This window comes from Euprymna scolopes, chromosome 43 (assembly GCF_053919585.1).
Source record: "Euprymna scolopes isolate OS-2025 chromosome 43, ASM5391958v1, whole genome shotgun sequence".
NCBI lineage: Eukaryota > Metazoa > Mollusca > Cephalopoda > Sepiida > Sepiolidae > Euprymna > Euprymna scolopes.
The window spans coordinates 15,849,471-15,856,744 of record NC_136524.1 but is presented as its reverse complement, the minus strand read 5'-3'; the positions used below and the strand labels follow the sequence as shown (position 1 = coordinate 15,856,744).

Genomic DNA, 7,274 nt, shown 5'->3' with positions numbered 1-7,274 from the left:
AACAAAAACCAGGTGAACCGCAGCCCCCCCCCCCGAAAAAATACAAATATATGAGTAACCACAACAATATAGTTTCTCCATTTAAATGGCTTTATTACAAGTATTAAACATAAATGCCATGCATTTCAATGAGTACAAGCAAGTCTATTAAAATGTCCCTTTTTCACCCTTCAAGTTTAACGTTCTGCAAATATTTCTATACGTTGAAGTTCCAGGTGTGCATTTTTCTTTTTTTTTTTATGAAACGCCAGCTTTTTTTCCAGAAATTATTTTTCCGCTGGAATAGTTGTCATCATTGATAACGTTATACGTTATTTAATAATAATTAATAAAACCGAATATTTGTTTTACGAAAGTTCCTGTTGATTCTTCTCTAAAATTCTCTTCTTTATAAGTTTGAATACATCGAATATTTTTCCTATTTAAAATGTGTAAAATTTAAATAGATTGTGTAAAACTATTTAAAGTATTGACATGTCGCCGTACAAACTGACGATTTAACGACTTAATGCCAACAATTTCAATTGCTTAAAAATTGCTACAAATATTTTTATATTAGATACATAATTTTAAAGTTAGCTAGATCTGTCAGGTCGAGGTGGTTTGTTTGATATAACGTTTTGTGTCATGACATACCTAAGGGCTCTGTTTTAATGTATGACGTCATCCAATGGGCACAGAGACAAACAAGATTTACAGAGCTTTAGTCGCAGGTTTTGATAGTTTCAGGGAATTTAGATAAACATGACAGATGGGAGATAATATCCATGAAAAATCTCACAATGAGTTTATCAAAATCTGGGAGACAATACATTTAGAAAAAACATTAAAAGTTGATGAAAGTTGTTGATGAGGACCCTCAGCCCGAATGAGATTCTATTTTTTAGGCGATTACCTGTGAACACCCTGAAAAACTTACAGAAACAAACAAAAACACTTGTTTTAGAATTTAGTAAGTAAGATAAGTTTGCAATACAAATTTGATGTAAAATGATCACACATTTTTCGGTAGCATTTTAAAGATATACACTTTTCTTTGTTGAAGGAAATTACTTGTATATTGTTTTTAGGGGGGGATTTTTTTCATGCTGAAATGTTAGTAATAAAAATAAAAAAACAAACCCTTTCTTAATCCTATCATTAACCCTTACTTACCCACAAACCTTACTTAACCCTACCGCTAAAGTGTGGATGAAAACAACCCCCTGCCTCCAACCTTCTATCCTGAAATCTGGGTAGCAACATACAAAGAGAAACAAAAGCATTTAACTGAAAGTTACATGTTCAAACGCTGATTGGAAAGTTCTTCAGGATGTTCATCTAGGAGCAAATATCTTAGAGGAGAGGGGTAGCCAAAGATATTAATCTACAACGATACTAAAAAGTTTGTTAAATTAAAAAAAATATATATTTACATGTAAACGAAACAAATTTAAATTAATTTGTTGCAATTTCAATATTTTGCCATCTTTACAATGTACTTGTCTTAAAAAGCTCTTTCACTTAAAAAGAGTAACAATGATGTTTGTTACCATTTTTTTTACCAGTTGTATGAATTTGAAAATCCTGCCAGATAACTAATCCATTAAAATTTTAAGTTTCCAATACAAATTTAATATAACAAAATTTTTTCCATTTTTATCTCAATTACTTGAATGACTATTCTCATCATAGTTTTGTCCAATCTGTCAGCCTGGTCTTCAAGTGCTTCTTTTTGAACTTGGAAATTTTTGTGTTGAACTGAACCCTGCTTTAATCCATGTGATAAATTGTTCTCGTTTCATCAGTCATGACTAGGCAGAGGTAATTAAGTGTTATTCTTGGTTATTATGCTGTAGTAAGGATTGAACTTTTAATTCCAGAAAACTGTTGTATCACTTGTCCTAGGTTTCACTATTTTTGATCCTTAAACTGCTTCACCTCAACATAGTGTGTGGCAAATTGCTGGATGACGTTTGCCTTCTAAAACAGCAACTTGTCAATGTGGAATCTGATGTGTGCCTTTGTCAATAACTGGAATTGGTGACAAACCGTGTCTTTGTGGCAGTGTCAACAAACAATCAAAATATGCTAATCGTTGTAACAGTTACGCATTCTAACTAATTGTTGTGGCCTGATTTGTTTACTACACAAGACTTCCCAATTGTTTTGGTTTATCAATGTCATGCAACACTGGGGACAAGTATAAGTTGACTTGGCTTACCATTATTTAAAAGAATGCTTCGTGCCTGTTCTCAGCTTGCCAAGCTGAGAACAGGCAACATCAGCTGAAAATTCCTGATGTTTCTGATATATCCATAAAGGGTTTTCTTAACTTGGTATTTTGTATCTAGCAACAAGATCACATCTACATAACAGATTCAATTGTACTATAAGGATTGTTAGAATATCCTGCCCATTCTAATATAATCAATATTTGGATCTTAAATTGTATTCTTTGTCATAGAATAAAATTATCATTCACTTTTTAACATAACAAAACATAATTGAGATAATTGTGGAAAAATACCAATTCAAAAAATAACATACTACACCTGTTTCTATTTAACCTGTTGCTGGGCAGATATGGATGTCGAATTCACAACCCCCAAAAATGAAATTGAATTAACACACACAAATATTGAGATAATCATATACTTGACAAATCCCAAAAGATTACAATTGTGAATTATAACAAAGGCTTCAAGTTGATGGACCACATCCTGAGAGAATAATTGAGCAAAAGATGTCAGATAAGCATGAATGAAAGGCAGTTTGGCTTTATTCTTGGACAAGATAAAAACTAATTCTTGAAGCAAACGCAAGAGGAGTAAGAAAAACTTGTATTTAGTTTTTATGAATTTGAAGAAAGCTTTTGATGGACTTTGCATAAACTAGGATCAAATGAGTGGTTGGTGAAGATGGCTTAAATTTGTGTTAGAGTAAACAACTTATCTAATGTTAAAGTAGGAGTACATCAAGGTTCTGTACTGAATTTATCGCGTTTCATTTGTATATCAAATGTGCTGTGCACAGGGTTTTATGCACATTGTTCGGGATGCTTTGTTTATGATTTAATACTTCTGAAACAATGGTACAGTCTGCTTGTTAAGGTCTTTGAAGAAAAGTGAATGTTTACTAAGACCAAAGTGGTTCTTAGAATTTATGTTGGAAAAAAAAATCAGAAACAGGAAAGTTTATGGAGAGGGAGTCTGATGCAACTCAATTTTTTTTCTTATACTTTTAAGCATTTGGTTCGCAACAAGTGCAGTATTATTACTGGTAATTTGAGAGATGATAATCAGTTTTTATGCAAGTCTTATGACTGGAAATTGATGAAAATTGAGATGTGGAGAAAATATATTTGGATGCTGAAGTCATTAAGGTTGTTTTGTTACCTTGGTGAAACCATTGAAGCACAGGGAGGAGTAGGTGCTAGTGAGATTGCAAGGGTTGGGAGTGCATAGACTAAAGGGGATGTCTGTCATTACTAACCAACAGAATATTATCACTGTTAACCAAGGGAGTAGTCTATCAGGTATGTGTATGAAATATAATTTGTAGAAGTCAAACATAGTCAAGTGAGGGTTTGGGACATGTAGACATGGAATCATTTGAGAATGATGGATGTGTAATGTGAATATTAAAAACAGGCCTAGATCTAATGGTCCTCCCAAAAGAAGATTAAATCTGAACAGTGTAGGGATATATGTGTTGAATAGGAAATTATATTGGTTTGGTCAAATTGAAAGAATGGATGAGTTTTTTAATTAATAGATGTACAACAGTCGAGATAACAGAATCAATTCACAGGGGAATGTCAAGAAAAACATGCAAGTAATAAGGATGGGCATGAGATGGATAAATAAAGACTTGATCAGACATAGATTAGCTAGAAGTGAATCTCTAAAAGCTATTCAACAATACCAGCATGTGAAATGAAGATGAAACCAATGGTGATGGCAAACAAAACAAGAATACTTAAGTATTATTAGTAAATTTTATTCTTAGCCAAAAACAAAAATTGTACAAGTTTTTCTTAGTTTTGTTCTAAAATGGATAGTTTATTGAACAATTTATTGTATGAAGTAGGGTAGCTTTGTAGCTACCTACTCCATACAATAAATTGCAAGTGATTGCTGAAATGAATATGACATGGCAGGAAATATAAGTGCAGTGCCAGAACCCTCACCATACTTTAGTTTTGTTCATATAGTTTCATCTAAGACTTGTAGATATAAGTAATGCCACTAATTTAAGCTTTGATGTTAATATTCTTACAAATCTACTAGCAAGAAGATTCTAGCATTGTCCAGGATTGGGGGGGGGAATGTCTCTTTGCATACATTACATTGCATGTTAATATATTTTAAGTTTTCATTTATTCTAATGTTATATTTTAGTAAGGTTGCATTTATTAGATAGTGAGTTGCATAAAGTGACCTAAAAATAAGCGTGGATAAATTTATTTTTATTAATGTGACCTTAAGCCTAATTCGGAATTTCCCTAAAAACTCACATATACTTTTGCTGCAAGCTGTGAATACCTTAAAATTTCTATTCTTTAAATTCTATAATTTTTAAATTATAAATAAAACCAAAACATCCTATTTCCTTTTTATGGATGTCAAGTACAGATTCTACAATGTTTTATGTTGTGATTAAAATGAAATATTATCGAAATTCAAGTTATCCAGTTGATAGTTATTGAGTGGTGGGGATCTCTTAAACCCTACGAGTTTATTCATAAACAGGAATTACAACATTATTATAGAAGATAGTTTTAGTTTCTATAATTTATAAGTTATAAATAAAACTAGATGACCAGTTCTCTAGTCTTTCTAAAGGACCTGCGATCTTTGGAGTTATTTGATAGATTTATAAAGTTGATAAAAATTACCATTCCTCTCTTATAACATCTTTTTTTAAGTAACATATTTCTTGATATTTGTTTTTTTTAATATCCTTCCCACTCTCTTTCTCTTCACTTTTGCCTATTTCCATCTCTCTTGCCTCCTTGTTTCTACACTCTTTCACACTCTCCAACTACTCTTATCATAAACCTCTTACTCTATTTTAGTAAATATCATTAGTTTTATTCTTTTTGAAGAAACAAGAACCAGAGTTTTAGTAACCTTGTCCATATAGACGACCCATGATCCTTTCGCAAGTTGCAAGTTATTCTGTTTTAATGGATGATGTTGTCCTTTTGTTATTTCGTCATTTATGACATCATAGAGGATTTCTTTTAATAAGACTCACAAGAATCATACAAGAATCCTGACAAATATTAGTCGAGTTAGAGGCTCCAGATTTTTGTTTTGGAAGCAAATTTGATGAGTTGTAGGATAATATTTTATTTTTTAGGTAACTGGATATATATGGATGGGGCCATGTGTGTAAACATATTTTTCAGTCTGATTTTAAATGTAGAGCAGTTCACATCCAATAATATAGGAATAGAAATAAGTTTTTCAATCGAAATAAAAACATTTTGTAAAATAAACACTTTAAGTAGCTTTCAACTTTTGTGTTTTATGAAGATGAAAATGGCAACTATATTTTTCATTCTGCTTTTCTTTTTGACTAAACTGTAAATACATTTTTTAGATGACTCTCAGCTTGAAATATCTTCAAAAAATATTTTATAATTTTCATTTCTTGAAACAAATAATATTTCCTTTGACATACAATTAAATATTTGAGTATTTTGGACAAGACTGTCTTACAAATGAGACAGAATTAGAAAACAAGTCTGCTACGAAAATAGCCCTCAAAAGTTGCCAAAAATACACCAAAAACTTCCATTGCAAAATGAAAGAATGGACCAACCAACAATGTGCAAAGTATTTTCTGGGTGAATTTTCTCAGGGCTGTATAGATAAAAACTCAATAAACTGGCAAAAAAGAGGATTGTTCCACTATGATCAGGAGAGGATTATAATGGCTACACAAGATCAAGGCCTCATGACCAATGTTTTTAAGAACATGAGTGGTCTCAGCAATGACAAAAAGTGCAGGTTCTGTTCTACAGAAGTAGAGTGTGAGCCACATGACATCCAGCTACTATATGATTCGATACAATTGAGTGTGTAATTATCTCCACTAGATCATCTGTAAAAATTTGAATATCAAATGCAGCAGCAAGTCCTGGGAACATACCAGAAAGAACAGTTGGAAATAAGTTCTACACCATCCACTATGACTATGCAATCTCTAAAGTTACATACCTTGAAAATGGAGCCATTAAACCTGACATAGTAATATGGGACAAGGAGAAAGAAGCAACCTTATTAAAAGTTAATGTTCCCAATGATGCTGGGTTAAACAGAGCTGAGAGAAAAAAGATAAATACCAAGATCTTAAATATGACATGAAAATAAACTGGAACCGTTTGAATATCTCTATCATTCCAGTAATTATAGAAACAACTGAACTCCTAAAAAAAAAATTTCAAAAACTATCTGGATAATATACCTGGTAAACCAAGCGCAAGAGAGATTCAAACCATTGCACTTAAAGGATGATCAACATCCTAAAGATGTTTTGGTTGGAATATATAAATTAGCAGGTGAATGTTTGGCATCTGTTATGATGCTCCATCCCCAGCTTAAACAAACTGATAAGAAAATTGAAAGAAAAAAAGTATTTTTTATTATAGACAACAAACCAAAAAGGTGGTCTAAGAACAAATATATAATAAATGTTATGGTAACATTTATTGGGTGGGTTTTTACCAGTATTTTGTTTAACATTTTATTTTTTGAAATTCCAAAGATGTGACCCTTTTATGTCAGTCAGTTTTTCTTGTTTTTGTGTAATACTCAACACTACTTGTTTTTTAAACTGAATAAACATGTTACATTAAATAAAAACACAAAAAACATATCCAGTTAGGTAGAAAAGTAACTTATTTTTCTTTTGATAACCTTTATTTGTTATATATTTGTTTTTTGATAACTTTTTCATTTTATTTTCTATAGTAAAAGTGCCCAAATATTCTTTGCTACAAATAGATTTTTAACAATTATTTCCCATTCTAATAAAAAAAACAAGTCAATCAATGTTTGTCCTGTTTTTGTTGAATTGTACTACCATAAATGCTGATAAAATTTCATTTAATTAAAATTTGAAAGACTTTTTCAACCTGAAATATAACTATTTGGTAGTAATTGTATTACATTGAATGGTTTTGGTAAAAATAACTGTCGCTACTGGTGTACAAGTGAAATGGGCGAAAATCTCAGACATTTTATGTTTAAACATTTCCAGTTTGAGTTTTATAAAAATTTATA

General features: G+C 31.2%; 1 protein-coding gene across 1 annotated transcript in view; it reads left to right on the top strand.

Annotated features, from left to right (window-relative positions):
* Nucleotides 1–7,274, top strand: part of LOC145268207 (ubiquitin-conjugating enzyme E2-22 kDa-like) — a 61,987-nt gene that overhangs the window by 1,868 nt on the left and 52,845 nt on the right. The gene's annotated exons all lie outside the window — the stretch shown is intronic.